Source organism: Schistocerca gregaria, chromosome 2 (assembly GCF_023897955.1).
Source record: "Schistocerca gregaria isolate iqSchGreg1 chromosome 2, iqSchGreg1.2, whole genome shotgun sequence".
In the NCBI taxonomy this organism is placed as follows: domain Eukaryota; kingdom Metazoa; phylum Arthropoda; class Insecta; order Orthoptera; family Acrididae; genus Schistocerca; species Schistocerca gregaria.
In genome coordinates, this window is record NC_064921.1 from 297466479 (window position 1) to 297486968 (window position 20490).

The window sequence follows — 20490 nt, forward strand, 5'->3', positions numbered from 1 at the left end:
CCACAAAAAAATTTATAAATTGTTTTGGGCAGTGGCCAATACAGATTTGAAAAATTTTTTCATAATTACAATGACAAAAAAATGAAATGCACACACTTATCGATACAATGTTGGTCAAAAGCTAAAATTTTCTCACAGTCCATAAAGACAGTCCTGATCATTCATCAAAGTAAAATTGCAGTGTTTTTCTAAAAAGTCTGAGTAGTAAAAGAAAATGCACATGGAAGTAGTGGATTTCCATGCAGTCTTGAAGAAGTAGTGTTGTCCTTTCAACGAAAGAAAGTGCTGACTCTCGACAAGCAGACAGGTAATGGGCCACAACAGAGTCAGTCGACGTTGAAGACTATCGGTAGGTAGGTCATCACAGAGCAGACCCACTGTAGTCCTGGTAGAGATTACTATTGCTGGGCCACCAGAGGTGCAGACCCACTGCAGTCCATGTAGAAATAATGGTATTGGTAGGCCATCGAAGGTGGAGACCCACTTCAGTCCTTGTAGAGATGGCCAACAGCCATCTGTTGCGAATGTGCAGGTGCACAATCACCCTCGAAGAGTCTTGCGAAGAATATAGCAAGTCCATAAACCACCACTCGTCCAATCACAAAGAATTTGTTTGAAATGTCCTTAGAACCAGCAATGCTGTTATCCACTCCCTTGCTGAATTATTAACACATGTGCAAACACTATCAGTCCCTACTTCTCACATATTGTCCATATACTATGACCAACAGAAACGTGTGCAGTGAAATGTAACTTACAAATTACTTAATTTGATCAACTGATGTCAATTACAATTTTATAACATAAGAATACAATAACAAAGGTACAAAATATATCATTAAAGAACATAATAGTACAGATAACTTTTGTAGTAAAACAGGCTTTACAAAAGAATGGAAATAAACATGCACATCAGTGTTACAAAAATTATGACATAAGTACATACATAAAGATCAGAATAACTTTTGAAACATAAACTTCACACATGAGCATTAAAACAGAACAGAATTAATAATGTCTAACATCTTACTGTCAAGTAAATAACATATTATTAATGCAAATTGTATTTGAGAATAACAGTATTCATAATAGTTCATGTAGCTTAGTATTAGGAGAGAAAAAATTCTATGAAACAGTACACAGAGACAGAAAGAAAATAAATACATAATGGTACACAAACACATAGTGGGATAACACAAAAGGAAACAATAGGGTTTGTTTTCAGGGTAACATTTGGTACTGCAGCCCAACCCAAAACGTCATTCTGTAGATCTTTCGTCTTATCTCAACATTTGTTTCCACCAAAAATATCCTATCCAAGCATGCTTTCTGTATTTTGTTCACATCCTCTTTCAAAAATAGTTTTGTCTCCACTGTACACTACTTTTATGGCCAAATCATTTTCTTATAGCTTCTCAATGCATTTCTTCCAATCCATCACAACTCGTTCTCTTTTATAGCCTACCCCATCCTAAGCTAACTTAAATCTACTGAGCTCAGATTCTTAACTAAGGGACGAGGCAATGCAGCAGCACAAAACAATTAATACAAACAGCAATGACAAAAAAATCCAAGTAAGCAAAGCAAGCAGCAATAAATGTAATAACTTATATCTAAACATGACAAACCCACAAGCAGAAAAAATAGTACACTGAAGACAACAACGCAGATAAGGGAAATGTATATTCACATCTTAATGTCTATGTAATTAAAATGGTGCACCACTACTTATTCAATGAAATAAATTACCAAGTACCTGAAAAGAAAATTATGTATGCAGTTCCTGTGAAGGGCAAAGTCTTTTTGTGCTCCCTCATTTTTTTGGAAGCATATCATGAAGTTATTCTTTACTGGGTCTGTAGGCATAAAATATTTATATTAGTACATCTATAAAATTTTACTTTAACGAATGCTGCACAGCAGCTAGAAACTAGATATTAAACAAAATAGGCGAAGCAAGCCGTGAAACGTCGTTCGCTAGCCATAAGTCATTTCATAATGCAGTAAACAATCTTCCAACTAGCAAGACAATAGACATGGAATGTTTCTCATCATTTCATTTCAGTAAATATCATAAATTAAGAACTCCAAAATGTAATCATATGTTTTCAAGTTTGAGCGTGTCGTATTTGCGACGCTTTCTACAAAGAAATGTCAATAGCGAGCATAATGGCCCTTTTTTTTCTTTATTACCTGTGCCTCTGAAAGGCACACACTAATGGCTTGTTTCCAGGTGGCTGTCGCCCAGCTGGGTGCCCACGACGCATTACGTGCAGGTGGTCACTTAACTGTCTTACCGAAATATTTACGACACCAGTTTTCGCTACAGTGGCAGTCTCATATAAAAAATTTCACAGGTCAAGAATTTGCGTTACACATCTGTAGAAAGAAAATTCTATTAATATAACAGTCTCCAAAAAGTTTTCGTCGGCATTGTAATACATTCAAGCATTTACATACATTTCATAACTCTTAAAGTACGATTCTTGGTTTTCAACAACCTTTTTCACAAACCAGAGTCCCTAATCTCTACTCATTATTCCTTACCTTATTACACATATACATATTCATAGACACTTCTTCAATATTTCATCATAATAAATACGTAGCATTATCAAATTCCTCATATAGCATTAGCTTATTGATGATAAACATACCTCAACAGCATAATACACATAGTCATCGTAATAATAACATTGTAACACCTCAGTCAACTCTCAAAATCGTCGTAGCTTCCTCCAATAATTTCAAAACCTAAAAAAATTCTCTGCTCATGTCAAAAGTGTCATCTGCCTCAAACGTACTTTAAAATTCATGATCCCATAGCAAATACATCATTCGAAGCTCTCATAGTATCACAATGGTTCTGAAAAATATGAAGAGTTCGCAAAGTACAAACAAAATACAGTTTCATAAGTGTGAAGTTATCCAACTGTGTAATTACGTAAACATCTGTCACTGATGTATTAAAATAAATGTTTGACTCTCCCAGTTAGATGATCAGATAGCTGTGTAATTTGTGTGTTAGAGAAATATGGTACCGATGTGTAAAGTTGTATAAGCAAATACCATATTAGCTAGGGCTCCTTGTGCTTGCCATACACATGGTACACAAAGTAAGCGTGTACCCCCATGAGGATTAATGTAATTATATCCTCAGATGTTACAGATTACAGCAATGGAATGAAATGTATCACGGAAAACCTTTGTATCATTGTATTTCAAATATCTTTAAAAATAACTGTTTTAAGTACAAAATTAGTCACTCAAATACGTGTACTGTAGCGCTAAACTGTGCGTCGTGCTGTAAGATAATCTCTGCGGAAGTGTCGTAGTTATCGTCCTCCGAAAGCTAAGTTCTACAGAAATCAATGTACTTACCTCATGATAAACAAAAGTGAAATGCTTTGCGTATAGATATCGTAGTTACTACGCTTATTGCCGTGATGAAGTAAGTACTGTACTGTAACGTATTGTTGTGCTACAAAAAAGGCTGTCTCATTGTAGCTATACCACAAAGTTACTACTAAAACATGTTTTACTTTCCAGAATAATACAGAAAAACTGTGCAGATATAAAACAGATACACCGCAAAAGCACAATGTAAATTGTGTCACACATTAGTAGCGTCGTGATATAATTGTGTAGCTATCAAAGAAACCAAATGCTAAGTCATCTTTAATCTCACAGAAAGTTCTTCAAATAAAGAATGTCTTTTCAACTAAACCAAAATGTTGCATTAAAATCTCATTAGCAGTACTGGTAAATGTTCTAAGTATGTAAGCCTTATAGTCGTTACGTAATCGTGCAACTAACAAGCAAGAATGTACACACACAATAACACTGTGACGTCTGTTCACTATAACAATGCACTCGTAAATACTGTCTAAATATGTTCCGTAGGTTCTAGACTTGATAGTAAACTTCAAACATTGTTGCATATTAACAGTTTATAAGTCTGACAAAGCATACTGGTAATGTGAAGTGAACAGCTTTATGGCAAAGACAAAGTTAAAAAGTAGATTATCTTTCAATAAACGGTTTTACATGTGAAATGTGGTGTAAACCTTTACCCTTCCTAGTACGCAGAGTTTCAACTTCAACGCAATTATCATGTGGTATACGTCGGTAAAGAATACTGGAATTTTTCTCAAGGTTAGCGTCAACGTTATTTTTCTGTGAGCCAGCCGGCGCACGCGGCTGCCTGCGTTGCGAGTCATAGTCTGTCTCTTTGTTGGCGCGCGCCGTTATTGGGATTAGGAGACCTAACTTTTATAAATTCACCTTGACGAGAAGGCCCTGCCCTGTTTGAAGCTCGCCAGATCTGATGGAATTCAGCTCTGTCGTTTTGTCGGTAGTTTACATAGTTTCTTGTTTGTCGGTCATGTGGTGGAGAATTTCTCCCGGAATCGTAACTGCGCGCTGAGCTGTTGCGTCTGAAATTATTCTGTCTCCCTTGATAATAATAGTTCTGGTTACCAAATTGTCTGCTTCTATGGTTGTCTCTGTGATAGTCATTACTGCGGAAATGCGATCTTTCTCTGTAACTATTATTACTCCGCCAGTGGTTGTCATATCGGTGGTGTCTGTTTTGGTCACGATTTGCGTTGTAAGAATAGATTTGTCGTGTCCAGTTATTGTTTCTGTCGTCACGAAATTGTGACGGATGTGAACTGTAGTGATTGTTTTCCTGTTTTCGCATCCCGCGACTGTCTGTGTCAATTTATAATTCTTGTAAGAGTCCCTGAAAAGCTTCAATGTCGTCTTTGCAACGCCCTGCCAAAATAATATTCCTTAAATGTTCAGGCAATTTCATTATGCAAATGCGGATGAGTTCTGAAGGGCTATATGGGTTTGAAAGATATTGGTTCTTATGCAACATGTCTTCAAAATATTTGACAAGACTGGAAAATTCAGATTGTTCAAAGTGTTTCATCATTATGCTATGTTTTACTCGGTCTTGTGTAGCTTGAGACCAATATGCTGAGAGGAAAGCATTATAAAATTCTCCTTCACTGTGACAATCGTGAATGACCGATCGCATTCTTACAGCTGGTTCATTCTCCAAGTAGCCACACATAAATTCTAATCTGTGTTCTAGTGACCAGTTGGGAGGAAAACAATGAGAGAATTGATGAAGCCACACTTGTAGATGAATGTCGTTGCCAGAATTCTTAAATGTTTTGAATTTACGTTTAGTAATGAACAGCTTATAGTCAAAATCATCATGTCGGCGAGTCGCATGTCGGTCATTGTTACGTCGTTTTGGCGGTTCCATCACAAAATTCGGTGTACCTTGCCAATTTCTTTCATAATTTCCGAAGTGCCCTGTGTTATTATTTTGTGGCTGTTCCGTATTTCTATGTCCCTCTTCCCGTATTGGAGCGCTAGTGTCCTCTGAAATACGTAATTGTTGTATTACCTGTGTCAGCTGATCTTTTACTTCCCGGATTTCTCTTTGGTGTTGTGTACTAATTTGATTCAGACTTTGTTGGAATTTCCTAATTTGTTCGCACTCTTCTGTGTCATTAAAGACTACCGGTTTTGTGTCATTCAGATTATCATCTATCTTCGTAGATAAATTAGTGAACTGATCCGAAAGTTCGGCTACTTTCTCCGATAGTGAACACATTTCCTCAGTGTGTTTTTCTGAACCAAGTTCCAGAGTGTCCATTTGTGTTGAAATCGAATCTACTGTGTCCTTTAAGTTTTCCTGAGTTCTTGCAAGTTGCGTAACCGAATCGGTGGATGCAACTGAGTCCATTTTAGCTTGCAAGGTGTCGTGATTTTCATGAACAACAGTTTGCAATTCTTTTATGGCTGCTTCGTGATTCTGTAATGCGTTTTCATGCAGCGAAAAAATAGGTTGAAAATGCTCACAAATTTGTGTTTTTACGTCATTACAGATTTTTTGACATTTCGATTCAATGTTATGTAACTCAGTAGCTAAATCTTCACGTGTTTGTTCAAGTGTGGTGTCTAACTTCCGAAGATTTTGTTCCATTGTGTCTAACTTTTGAAGCTTTTGCTGTGTTTGTCTCTGATTTTGTTCAATTGTGTCTAACTTTTGAAGATTACGTTCCATTGTGTCCAACTGTTGCTGTGTTTGTCTCTGATTTTGTTCCATTGTGTCTAACTTTTGAAGCTTTTGCTGTGTTTGTCTCTGATTTTGTTCCATTGTGTCTAACTTTTGAAGCTTTTGTCACATTTGTTGCATTAATTGTAATAACAATGCACTGGTGTCTGAAACATGTTCCTTAGTGCTATTTGGCAATGCATTTGAAACGGCAATATTCGCAGTTTGAAAAACAGAAAATGTGTCTTGACTTATTTGAGAAACCGGTGAGGACGCAAAACCTGAATCTACAGTATTTGCAAGAATGTGTCCTGTCATTTCGGAATCCTGAGGCGAGCGGTTGCCAACCGATCGATCGACAATGCTTCCTTGTTCACTAATTGTTTCACTGTCCACACCATTGTTTGCAGCCCGCTCCATTTCCCTATGTACAATTACCAAATTACTACTTTGAACATTAGTGAATTCATTACATGGTGACGCTAACACACTGCTTACGTCTTCACTGTCATTTCTCAGTTTACTCTGGAGCCTAGTGTTACCTTTTTCACACGCCATTATTGTCACAATTTTTCACACGACAACACAGAAAAACACAATTTGAAGAACAAAAATAAGAGAACACATTAACATAGCACTGAAAATAATATCTAGTTAATTGCAAGCGCAGTTGCGAAATACTTGGTACAAACCTACATGCATGCCACAACTATTTTACTGTACAACAATGAAAGACTGCAACTACAAAGGAAATTCTCTCTATGATTACGCGCTAGCAATACACAAAAGCTACACTAATTACACAAACTACAAGGAAAAAATCAGAAGATTCCAGTGAGGTATCCTCGGCTAAGGGTCGACATATGAAACGCCCCCTTAGAAAAGTTGTACAGGACTGTGCTTAAAGTGACACACAATAGTTTTTTAGCGCAACGCAATCTGACTTTCAATAATCCCTACAAGAGAATGGCCCTGACTAAATTAACCTATACGTTTCACAATTCACTTACCTCACAAATATCTTCGTTACTCAAGCTACTGCAATACAGCGAGCGCCACTACTGCCAGCTAACTAAAAGATTCAAACTACGGAAGTCACTAACTACTGACAGGCACAGTTAGCAAATGAAAGATTTTAATAGAGAATAAACAAGGTATTTACCTTTATAGTCATTTTATATATATATATATATATATATATATATATATATATATATATATATATATATATATATATCAGTTCATGACATCAATTCTTACAAATTTCAAAACTCTGCCATCTCTCTCCTCACGTCCACCACTGTTGGCGGCTCACCTCTAACTGCGCAACGCTACGCGCTGTTAGCATCCAGCTGCCGCTGCCCGACACTACAATGGCAGACAACAATGCAAACTAGCCACAGACTGCGCACAGCACAGCCAGTGATTTTTCATACAGAGCGCTATGTGGCGTTACCAATAAGAAAACCTAAACAGCCTACCAACACAGAGTCTCGACTAAGAATACTATGTGCATACACTTCCCTATCCATTCACTAACTACTAGTCAGTCCTACCACATAATCTCTTGCCGAGAACGCACAGCGGTGTCAGCGATATTAACACTATCTATAGGCTATTTACTCTACTAGGTGAGTAACGGGCTGGTACGTGCATTCCGCCTCGTTTACATGATTCGCAAACTGTAATCCTGTGCAGAGTGAGTACACACGTAGTTTTAGTTTGATTTGCAAAAGCGATTTTAAGAGTAAATAAAGCAAATGCAGCGCAAGATATACTGCAGAAAGATAAAAACTGCCAAGCGTAATGTGAAACGATGTCTTCCGACATGGAAGAAGTAATGGTTGGGAGAATATAAACAAGAGGCAGAAATACTAATAACCACGGAAGATGCTTTGTAAATGAAAGCGAAAGGAGTCTGGTGTAAAATTCTCTTTAATTGAATTACAATAAGCTTAAGATGGAAAAACCAGTAATAACTGATTTTCGCTGGCCGCGGTGGTCTCGCGGTTCTAGGCGCGCAGTCCGGAACCGTGCGACTGCTACGGTGCAGGTTCGAATCCTGCCTCGGGCAGGGATGTGTGTGATGTCCTTAGGTTAGTTAGGTTTAAGTAGTTCTAAGTTCTAGGGGACTAATGACCACAGCAGTTGAGTCCCATAGTGCTCAGAGCCATTTGAACCATTTTTGAACTGACTTTCGAATACGTTTACATACTTTCACATGAGGTATCCAAGATGCAGACTTATGGGGCACACAGATTCTGTTCCGGGAAGGGAATGGCGACAGGAAAGTTATCCGATTGCCTCTACCACTAAACATTGACAATACCGATACAGTGAAGATACAGGCAAAGATCAGGAAGAAGAAGACGACAAGACTAGAATCCAGACAAATACCATCAGAAAAGTCTACTTAACGCTTAAATTTTTATTAGCTTTTAACAAATTCCTGCTTGCCAGAAGTGCTTTAGGCACATGATGCTTCTACTTCTGCCATCGTCAGTTATTTTACTGTTCTAAGAAATTTCGGTCTTTCAGCCGGTCGTCATTTAATATGTTTCGCGATATTTCAATAGCCATCTGCCAGTGACGTCAGGCGAGTCATCTTAGACTGACGAAGACGTCCCCCATTCCCCGGTCTACTAGTGTGCTGTGGGTACTCCTCAGATGTGTCAGTGTCACGATGGCAGTCGGACTACACTACTCACCGGGCAGAACGCCAGGCTGTGGAACCGCGGATCTCAGTTGTCCTCGGGGTTGCCACTGGTCGCGATCATCGACGTGCTCTGTCACTTCAGTTGGAGCTTAAGATAAAATGAAAAGTTCTCGAGCCTAGGGCTTCCCGTCGGGTAGCCCATTCGTCTGGCGCAAGCCTTAGTTGACGCCACATCGGTGGCTTGCTTGTAGATAAGAATGGAGTGATGATGAAGACAATACCAATACACGAACAGAAAAAGTCTGTTACCCTGTCCAGAATCGAACTTGGGCCCTTGCATGGTATTCTGCCGCAGTGACCACTCAGTAATGGAGGTAGACAGCGCTGGAGGTGATAGTGCTCTACGCACTGTTCCACTTGTACCCGCTACAGTGATTCGTCAAGTTTTCCGCCAGCATATTTCTACTCGTCTTTTCCAGCCTAACACGTCTGCTATTGCTGAACATTGCGTTTCCACCGAAAATTCAATAGTGTATGATGAAACAGTTATTTTGTCCACAGCATCATCTTTTTGGGACCATTATTAAAGACCGTGGAAGTACGCCTAACTACAGTATCTGTGGTCAAAATTGAGATCTCTATAAAGTTTGTTTAATACACAGTCCAGTCCCATTAATGTGACCACCTTTCAAAAGCTGAATAACCACATTTAACACCGCGGGCCGTTGGGAAACGTGCACAAATAGAATCAGTACAGTTCTGGAAAGTAGCGACAGCGATGTGGAGCCATGACGACTCCAATTCTATGGCCCTGTACCCTAAGTTTCTGCGCTGAGGAACCATGTTGCGAACAACCCAATGGAGGTGGTCCCAGAGTCTCGACTGGGTTTAAATCCGGGAACTTTCCCGTCCAGTAGAATCACGTAAACTTATCTTGGTGATCTTCGAACCGTGTACGTACACCGTGAGCCACATGACATCTTGCATTGTCGTATTAGTAAATCCCATCCTGCCGACCAAAAAGAAGCAGCACGTGAGTGTCGACATGTCTCCAACTATTGATCCATGTCTGTGTTCATTCATTGTACCTTCCAGAATGACGAGATCACCCAAGGAATGCCCTACGGTCAGGATCCTTTCGGATGTTACATGTCGTACACGCCAACAGCATGTCCGATGGCGCGTAAAAAGTTATTCACCAGAAAAGGCCACCTACTGCATTCAGTGGACGTCCACTTTCGGTATAGATGTGAAATTCCAACCATCGTCGCCAATAGTACTCAGGTTGGGTGCACGAAGCGGGAACCTGCCGCTTAGGCCATTATGGAGGAACATTCGCTGATCAGTCACTGAGGAGACACGTTTGGTAGCTAATAGGATTATCTGGGTAGTCATTTAGTCAACTGTTGCATGTCTATTCGCCCATACAGATCTCCACAGCCGTCATTCACCCCTCTCATCTGTGGTCTGTGAAGCATCAAATTTGCTGGGCGCAGGTTTTGGATACCGGCATTTTGCCATTCACGGTATTCTTTAACCACGGCGGAACGTGAACAGTTTAAAAATGTTGCCGTTTTGGAAATAATTCTACCGTTGGCCTGGATGCCAATGATCGTGAATTTTTAGACGTCATAAAAATCGCTCCGTTACCGCATTCTGCACTAAAAGTGCCTGGCAGGTCAAAACTGTGTGCCGGACCGAGACTCGAACTCGGGACCTTTGGTTTTCGCGGGTAAGTGCTCCATCATGTGACCCACCCAAGCAAGACTCAGTGTGAATCATGAATCCTTACTGGTCATGCTGACAATGTTTTATGAACTTATTTGTAAAAGTATAGACGGTAGAAAAAAGAATGTCCTGTGGTGTATCTCCTGCTCCAAGTCGACCTGTTTGACGTCCTACCCGCCCCCCCCCCCCCCTTAAACCTAACTAACCCAAAGACATCACACACATCCATACCCAAGGAAGGATTCCTACCTGCGACCGTAGCAGCAACGCGCTTCCGGACTGAAGCTCCTAGAACCGCTTGGCCACAGTGGCCGGCTACCATTATTAAAAACTCCGTGGATGCCCGTGTATCTGTATTCGAAATTGAGAACTCTACAGCATTTTTAATATGGACTTGTATAGTCTAACGGAACTAAATGAGAAGAGGAAAAGGTTCGTGAAAAATAAGGAAATAAATAACTTTAAATTTTCCGAATGTCTATGACTGATATTCATAGAGCAGTTTATAGCAGAACCGTGAATAAGCGAGAATTGGTGCTTGTGGAAAACTCAAGCGTGCACCAGTGTGGGGGATACGAGAGCGGCTACGAGCGCGGCGGGCTCTCGAGACGGCGGGCTGGATGGGCGACGGCTCCGCCCCGGTGTCGTCCCGGGGTGACACGTGACGCCAATAAAGCGCCGCGGGACAAAGCGCGCCGGACGCCGTAAAACACCGTGACGCGGCCAGCGGCCAGATGGCGACGCCGGCGGACAATGAGCCACGCACAGTGGCCGGCCGCCGCCATTGTCCACAGGACGCCCACTCTGTTTATTCTGTCCTCCTGCGAGCCTTAAACACCGTACGAACAGACGCAAATTCCACTCATTCGGCTATGACGTGGATTTCGTACGACGTCGAGCTATTAGTTTTCCCCTTGCGCATACGCCAGCAGTTCAGGTTTAGGGATTACGTGGTTACCTTACTTTTCTGTAGTGATTCACTTGGAGATTGTCTACGACACTGAACCATTTAGGGCAGAGATCCACAATTTTAGGTTAACAGCTTTGGCTGTTTTTATTTCTTTTCATTAACTTCCGACTGGTGTGGTGTGGCCAGCTACTACTGTACCAAACTCACCATATCGGCGTACACTTTCACTCTTCCATTCTTTCCTGTATATACCGTACTGGCCATTAAAACTACTACACCACGAAGATGATGTCCTACAGACGCGAAATTTAACCGACAGAAAGAAAGTGCTGTGATATGCAAATGATTAGTTTTTCAGAGCATTCACACAAGGTTGGCGCCGGTGGTGACACCTACAACAGGAAAGTTTCCAACCGATTTCTCATACACAAACAGCAGTTGACCAGCGTTGCCTGATCAAACGTTCTTGTGATGCCTCGTGTAAGGAGGAGAAATGCGTACCATAACGTTTCCGACTTTGGTAAAGGTCGGATTGTAGCCCATCGCGATTGCGGTTTATAGTATCACGACATTGCTACTCGCGTTAGTCGAGATCCAATGACTGTTCGCACAATATGGAATCAGTGGTTTCAGGAGGTTAATACGGAACGCCGTGCAGGATCCCAACGGCCTCGTATCACTAGCAGTCGAGATGACAGGCATCTTATCCGCATGGCTGTAACGGATCGTTCAGCCACGTCTCGATTCCTGAGTCAACAGATGGGGACGTTTGCAAGACAACAACCGTATGCACGAACAGTTCGACGTTTGCAGCAGCATGGACTATCAGCTCGGAGACCATGGCTGCGGTTACCCTTGGCGCTGCATCACAGACAGGAGCGCCTGCGATGGTGTGCTCAACGACGAACCTGGGTGCACGAATGGCAAAACGTCATTTTTTCTGATGAATCCAGGTTCTGTTTACAGCATCACGATGGTTGCATCCGTGTTTGGTGACATCGCGGTGAACGCACATTGGAAGCGTGTATTCGTCATCGCCATACTGGCATATCACCAGGCGAGACGGTAAGGGGTGCCATTGGTTACACGTCTCTATCACCTCTTGTTCGCATTCACGGCACTTTGAACAGTGGACTTTACATGTCAGATGTGTTACGACCCGTGGCTCCACCCTTCATTCTGTCCTTGCGAAAGCCTACAATCTGGTGGATAATGCACGACCGCTTGTTGCAGGTCCTGTACGGGCCTTTCTGGATAAAGAAAATGTTGGACTGCTCCCCTGGCCAGCACATTCTCCAGATCTGTCACCAATTGAAAACGTCTGGTCAACGGAGGCCGAGCAACTGGCTCGTCACTATACGCCAGTTACTACTCTTCATGAACTGTGGTATCGTGTTGAAGTTGCATGGGCAGCTGCACCTCTACACTCCGTCTAAACTCTGTTTAATTCAATGCCCAGGCGTATCAAGGCCGTTATTACGGTCAGAGGTGGTTGTCCTGGGTACGGATTTCTCAGGATCTATGCACCCAAATTGCGTGAAAATGTAATCACAGTGTCAGGTCTTGTATAATATATTTGTCCAATGAATACCCGTTTAGCATTTGCATTTCTTCTTCGTGTAGCAATTTTAATGGCCAGTAGTATACTCTACTGTCTATCTTCACCTACACTCTTTGCCATGTGTATCTGTCGTTCTGTTCTTTGACCTACAAAATGTTTCCCATTCTCGTCGATTCTACAGAGAACCCCTTTTTTCGTCTTATCAGTTCATTTAACTTTTAACTCCTTTCCGTAATGTAATAAATCAAATGTTTCAATTGTCTTGTCTTCTAGTTTTCCTGTGGTCATTGATCCACGTCTGTTCAGTGCCATAAAAAGGGGACAATCTTCAAGAAAAGTAATTGAAACTGAGATAGGAGATACGACATTCCTCCCCGTGGCCTTGAGGAAACGTTTCTGATTAATAATAAGAATGTCTTGAGAAATGTGTTCGTTCCAAGCCACTACTTACATTTTGAAAAAAAAAAAATCAGCAACGGTGGCCGAAGACCTCTGGTAAAAGGACGCCTTCGTTCTTTCACCCCTGCGATGTGAAGCGGTCCCTAAAAGGCAGAGGATCGAAAAGTGATTGGAAATGACGGCATTAAGCAAATATGTTGTCTATCCTCGTGACATGTGGCATGGAAGAAGCGCTATGATTTTCTCTTTATGTGCGAAGCTTTCCAGGTCCGCTCCCCATTAGTGTATCGAGTTCGAGACTGGCCATCGAGGGGTAACCATGCCAATAAGATTCAGTAACCTACATAGAATGAAGTGACAGATTTTGAAGTGGTTGGTAAGCTAGGAAATGGTAAGAGTCTACATACAGTGGGGGTCAGTGAAACGAAATGAAAGATGATAAGGATTTGTGGTTAGACGAATATGGAGTAATACCAACAACAGAAGAAAATGGAGCAACGAGGGTGGAGTCATGAATAGTAAGATACTGACTGTGATGAGATCAGTGAGTTTCAGCGCAATTTCTTGCTGTTGATGTAGGAACTTCCGTAAAAGGTGAAAGAATCAGCACTGATCAACGCCAAGTGGATGCAGAAGAAAACAGAAAGCACTGCGTAGAGATACACTTAGTGAATCCATAGTACATGGGGCATGTATTTGAAAAGGTATCACAAATGGCTAAATGTTATGGTTTAGTCCCCATCTGGGTCTCTGGGAGTGGACAGTGAAGTAGGTATACATTATAAAATGAACAATCAACGAAAGGTTAATACACTACGATTCAGAACATAGCGTGTTAGAAGTTTGAACGTGATAGGGATGCTAGAAAACCGGAAAAGGAAATGCATGCCTCGGTATAGAGACAGTGGAGATCGGTGAAGTGAAATAGAAAGATCAGAACTTCTGTTAAAAAAAGTTAATATCAACAGTAGAAGAAAATGAAATAGCGGAAGCAGGAGTAGTTACAAACAGTAAAGTAGGGTAGAGAATGACTTACTGCAAACTGTTCAGTGATAGAGTTGTTCTCACCAGGATCGACTGCAAGTTACGAAGACAGTTATAGCTTAAGTATAGATGCCAACGTGACAAGCTGAGTAAAAGGGAAATAGAGACTGTTCACGAAGGTTCTTAACGGTAATTCAGTATGTAAAGGTAAGTTCGAAAATGTCAGGTAGAATTTTCATATATCGAGGTCCTAGATACACACTTTATTTAATTTATACTAGGAATTAATAGGATGTAGTGCACCATTAAATACTCTGTTATGTGCTGACGGCCAGATAATTATACATGAAACATAAGATAATTTACAAAGCGTGGTATGTAGAATGAGCCACGACGTAGTATTTTGCAGTTTAACTATTGTCTGCAAGTAAGACAAGGATAATGGCTTTCAAAGTAAAGAATCCAATCACATCGAAAATAATATGAGAAAATATGAGAGTATCCCACTTCATTTACCTAGAATGTGTCTAAGATACTGAGAAGAAGGTTAATAAATATCGGATTAACTGCGGAACTGTTGGAAGAATTTTGGAAACAAGTACAAGAAAGAAAACACCCAAATAAAATCTATCAAGTTGCAGTAACAAAAAGAAAAAAAAGATATATACAAACACTCGGGATGAAGTTCATGAGACATCAAAGAGTCTGTAATAAAATGGACAAAATAACAAATGAAACAATAAGATCAGATTTTTTTGGTTAATGACGAGATAAAAGAGAACAGTGAAATGGAAGAACCATGTCGATAGAAAGACATAAAACAAACTGCCAAAAAACGTGAAGCATTATAGGCCCTCTGGAAAGAGAGAACTAGGGAGACCCTACGATATGGATGCATTATAGAGACCGGAACAGGAGATTACTCCTAATTCTCAGCAGAAGATGGTGGCAATGGTGGCAATGATGACAATGATATCATAAAGGTAACGCTGTTTTTTTTTTTTTGGAGGGGGGTGGTGGCGGAGCGAAGGATAAGAAAGATTTATGGATGAATATGAGTTCGCCAGACAGAATGAAAAAGGACAAAGAATAAATAAGTAATAAATTTCAGCAAGTATTAGCTAATAGTCTGTTTAAAAATCACAAGAAGAAGTAGTTTAGTTGCTAAGGGTTATGTCGTGGTCAGACAAAGATTACGAAATGAGATATTGGAATGTAATGTGTATCCAGGAGCAGATATGGAGTTCGATCGCAATTTATTAATGATGATGAGGAGACTGAAAGTTCTGCGGTAGAATCGTTGTGGAATGAAGTGAGATACCGAACTACTGATGAACGGTGACATGCGTTTGAAGTTTTCTAAGCCTCTAGAATACCACATTAGGCTGTTCAAGTCGAGAGGAGTTAACGTCTCTAAAAATGACAGTCACAAAAGTTAGGCTGATGTACAGGGAAAATAATAAGGCAGAAAGCTATATTACATAAGATACTCCAATTGATCAACAAAAGGGTGAAGCACAAAAATATTCATAAAAAGGAATATAGCAATTTAAATCACTTCGGATTAAACTAAACAGGAAGTGCGGGGTTGTCATAGAAGATAGTAGCAAGTACATTGCTAAAAATTGAAAGGAGGATCGCTTAAGCATATAGAAAATACAAAGCAACACCCGATGAATTTAACTGCAAGGCATTACCATTACGTGTAAAGAGAAATTCAGCTATTAAAAGGATAGGACGGTATAGGTAGGTCTAAGGTGTCGGCTGAGTAGTTTGCGTACACCTAAGACGTTACAAATCCGATCCCCAGTGACATGCAAGAAAGAGAAAAGCTCCATGTGGTCATCCAGATTTGAGCGGAACTATGTCACGCAACTGATAACGTCGTATTAAATAAAAATTATTAACGGTGGCTCAATTAAGCTTGAAAATATAGGAATATATAACAAAAGGGATTCATCAGTCGAGAAAAGAAAATCAGACGTTCAGACGTCACCATAACAATTTGGTTCATTGCCTTGAGACATTGTAAGCTGTCGATTTTAGGTTTATTGGTGCTGGTAGTTTAAAAATATGAATATTTAATAAGACAGACCATTTTATTTGATATACTAAAATGGTCCGGTGCATACTGCATGATTGTATTGCTGTCTCATCTGGAGAATGATCGGGGAATGCCTTATCTGTAAAATTAAGCAGAGATCTCAATTAGTTCAGTTTATTACATGCAAATGCAAAAGGAAAGGTTTAACAATCAATGAAAATAATAAGTTAATCCGTCGGCAAAACAGGCCGCGGAGTCACAGCTGTGATTCAAATGAACGTGTATCTGGATAAAATATTAACGTTCAGTTAAGTCATACCGTGATTGCCAAAGGTTGATGCAAGAGGATATGAAATGCTACCGAAGGCATGCCTTTGAATCAGTGTAGAGTAGAAAGCATGTTCAAACTCTAACTGCAAACAAGTCTTGAGAATGAAGATTGAAATTACTGAGCATCGTTAAAAATGAATCGTCCTTACCTTGCCTGGATCTCACCATTCTAACAATCTGCAAGTGGTGACTGAAGTGGCTGCAGGATCAGCCTTTGGCCCCGTCCCAACAACTTGCATCTAAGTTCAGCTCCGCCGGATGAGAGCCTCTTGCTGCCAAAGTGAAGTCTGTCCGAGCCGGCGCCTGGCTGTAGAGGTGCTGCAGTACGAAGTGACGTCCTGTAGACCGCTACTGGCAAGCAAGACTCGGTTATCCACTTTGTTCTGGTGTCACGTAATTTTTACTGGGTGAACGATGAAGACTGGGAGTGCCAATTAGTGAGAAATTGTCTAAAAAGAAATTGGTTTCTTTCCCTTTCTGTTATTTCAGTTGGTTAAACAGTTACAAAAAAATGGTTCAAATGGCTCTGAGCGCTATGGGACTTAACATCTGAGGTCATCAGTCCCCTAGAACTTAGTACTACTTAAACCTAACTAACCTAAGGACTTCACACACATCCATACCCGAGGCAGGATTCGAACCTGTGACCTTAGCGGTCGTGTGGTTCCAGACTGAAGCGCCAAGAACCGCTCGGCCACACCTAACCAGTTACAAAATTCGTTGTACTTAGCTCTACAAAACTGTTCTTTCTTCCACCCTCTCTTCTTCCAACTCGAGAACAACCGCACAGGCGTGCGTTAGTAATCTCGATATGAAGACGTGTTGTCCCAGATGAGCGGATTACATTACGAGCTTTGAAGGCATCCCTTTTTGACATAGCAATTACTAGAAACAGTTCAAAACATTTTACTGCTGTATTTTGGCTGTAACTTTTAACTCCCGATCTCGAAAACACGTCCTATAGCAAACTGACTTCTTATAGTGAGCCGCTTTGAGGTCGCCCAATGCAGGGTCCCAGCATTGAGTGCTCTCTGCCATCCGGTCCTCCACTTGAGACATAGCAACGTTACACCACCACCTATCCCCTTCCTACCCCCACTAATCAAACAATTACCCCATAGTTCCTCTCCCAGTTGTTCTTTACCCACTTACCCTCTCCCCTTTACGAAAACTCCTCTCCCTCCTCCATGCTTCTCTCCGAGATCCCTTTCTCCCTCTCCTTATTGCTCATCCCAACCTTCCCTATCTCCCTCGCCATTTCTTCCCTTGGCGATAACTAACTCCCCTCTCCTCATACCCTCTCTCCCCTTAAATCTCGCCACTTAACACTTCTGCCTTGGTCTCTGACCCCTCTCCCTCTCCACCTTTCGCACATTATTCCTTTTGCTTCACCCCCTTCCACTCCATTCCTTATGAGCGGACTACGATATGAACTTTTAAAGGCAGCCCTTTTCAACATAGTTATTACTAGAAACCGTTCGAAACATTTTACTAGTCCTATTATGCTGTAACTTTTAAAGCTATGTCGTCGGCACCTTGAGATTCTTATACTTCCCAGTCTGGAAAGAAAACCCTACAGCAAACCGACTTCTTACCGTGAGCCACTTCGATGACACCACGTGCAGGCTCCTTGCGCTGTGTGCTCTCGGCGTTTTGTGCTTCTCGCGCCATCCGGCCCTGCACTTGAGACGTCCGCCTTCGCCGCATGTGCCGCCTCGGAGCGTGCGGGTCCGGTCGTAAAAACGCAGCTCGATTGAAATAAAACCCTGGCGGCGAGCGCAGGCAGTCGCCGGGTGTTTCCGCTGACCCCGCCGCCTGTGCCGCCGCCGCCGCCACAGCTAAAGGTCAGAAAGCAGGTCACTCCGACACGCGGCTCGCCGGCCTCTGCCACCGGCTGCGCCCCGGCCTGCGGGGACCCGACGCCGTTTCCTCGCACTCTTCGCAAGTTTCCTGTCCTGCCTCGGTAACGCACTTAGCGCGGCCTGAGTGGGTTATAAGCGCCCCGGCTCAAGTTCCGAGCCATTAGCTGCAAACTTCACTCACTTGTCATGGCCCCAATAAAGTTTATGCGTCGCACGAGCGAGGGCAGAGACTGCTGGAGTTATTGCCTCCACTGCGAGCACTGGTTGGCTGCAATGTGCAAACTTTGTTGTCTATACGTCGTCGAAGCTTTCATCGTCCGGTTCAGGAGAGCACTACAGGTTGCACCAAAATAATTCATCCGTTTGCACAAGACCATTTATTCTACATCAATGTAGATAAAGACTAAGGATTAATATTAGGTTAAGTATCGAAAACAAAGGTCCAACATGTAAGAGTATTCATTAACAGTGAGTGTATGGATCTTGCATTGCGCGAGGAGAATTCAATAAGTAATTAATTTTTTCCTTAGCCAATTTCTCTTGAAAAATGCAGCATTTGTTGTGAGACATTGAGGATAATGCTTTCTTCAGCTCCGATAGTCTCATGAAGGTCCGATAGGTGGCGGCACTATTCGTAGCATTCAAAATAGCGTCTGTAACAGAGGTGCGTCCCAAGCAGAGAGCTGTCACTGAGTTTCTTTTGGCGGAAAACAGATCATCGCAGATATTCATAGGTGCTTGTAGAATACCTCCGGACACCTGGCAGCGAATTAAAGCACGGTAAGTCGCGGGACGAGGAATCTGTCATCAACGAAAAAGGTTCGCGCAAACCTCTTTGATTTCCTGTGTGCCGGCCGGTTGCACACAGCTGTGACTCTTGCAGTGCGGACACCCTGATTCGAAGTGATCGACGGATCATCTCGCTGCTTGACTGGACGTGTCTGACGCTGACACACGAAACTAGTCGGGGTACTCACAAGGAGTGTATCCGCTAGGATCCTCGTTTCCTAACAGAAATCCATTGTGACCACCTGTGCGGAACTGCTGACGAGGCCGACCGTGACCAAATCTTGTCGAACATTGTCACAGGCGATGAAACGTGAGTTTATGACACTGAACTGGGAACAAAAAGGCAATCCATGGAGTGGCGCGATGAAAAAGTTCAAAGCCGCACGCTCAGCTGGTAGTCATGCCGCCGGTCTTCTGGGACTGCGAAGAGTTTATTCTGTTTGATGTTCTCCCTCATAGTGCAGCTCTGAATTGTATTGTGCTACCGTCAGGAAATTGGGGAAACGAAGTCAGCGTATTCGTCGTCACAAAAATTCAAATACATATCAGCTTCTCCATGACAAAGCCAGGCCTCACACCAGTCTGAGCACCCGAAGTAGATCACAAAGCTTAATTGGTCTGTTCTTCCTAGCTAAATCTACAGAGCAAGAACCAACTCGATTTGCCAACATTTTTTTATTAAGTAAACTACAATAAGCCACCAGCAGTAACACACCCTTAAAAAAAAATAGGATCCCTTTGGAGGATCAAGCAAATAACTAATTCCTATAATCAGATTTATCTTCGATTCTATATCTGTACAATTGTTCGACGACGAAGTTGGCTGTTAGTAGCTAGTAGATTGCCTACACGACGGAAGCGAGGTAGCACAACCGTTGCGGACGACAAGATGGTCTACGTGGCACACCGCTAGACCCGTCGATTTCCTTCGCACTCCAGTCAATAACTGCCCGCCGAACGACTGGGCGCCGTCTTATCTAGCCCCGCGCGGAAGGGTATTTCTGGGAGTATTTGCACACAAGTGACCGCCAGCAAATAGTTCGATGATCGTCGCGTCCTCTTCCTATGCTGCAGATTGATGTCCTCTGACGAACGTTGGCCAAACCTACGTGTTTGCTGTAAACCAGGGCTTAACAACTGGCCGGTTTTGA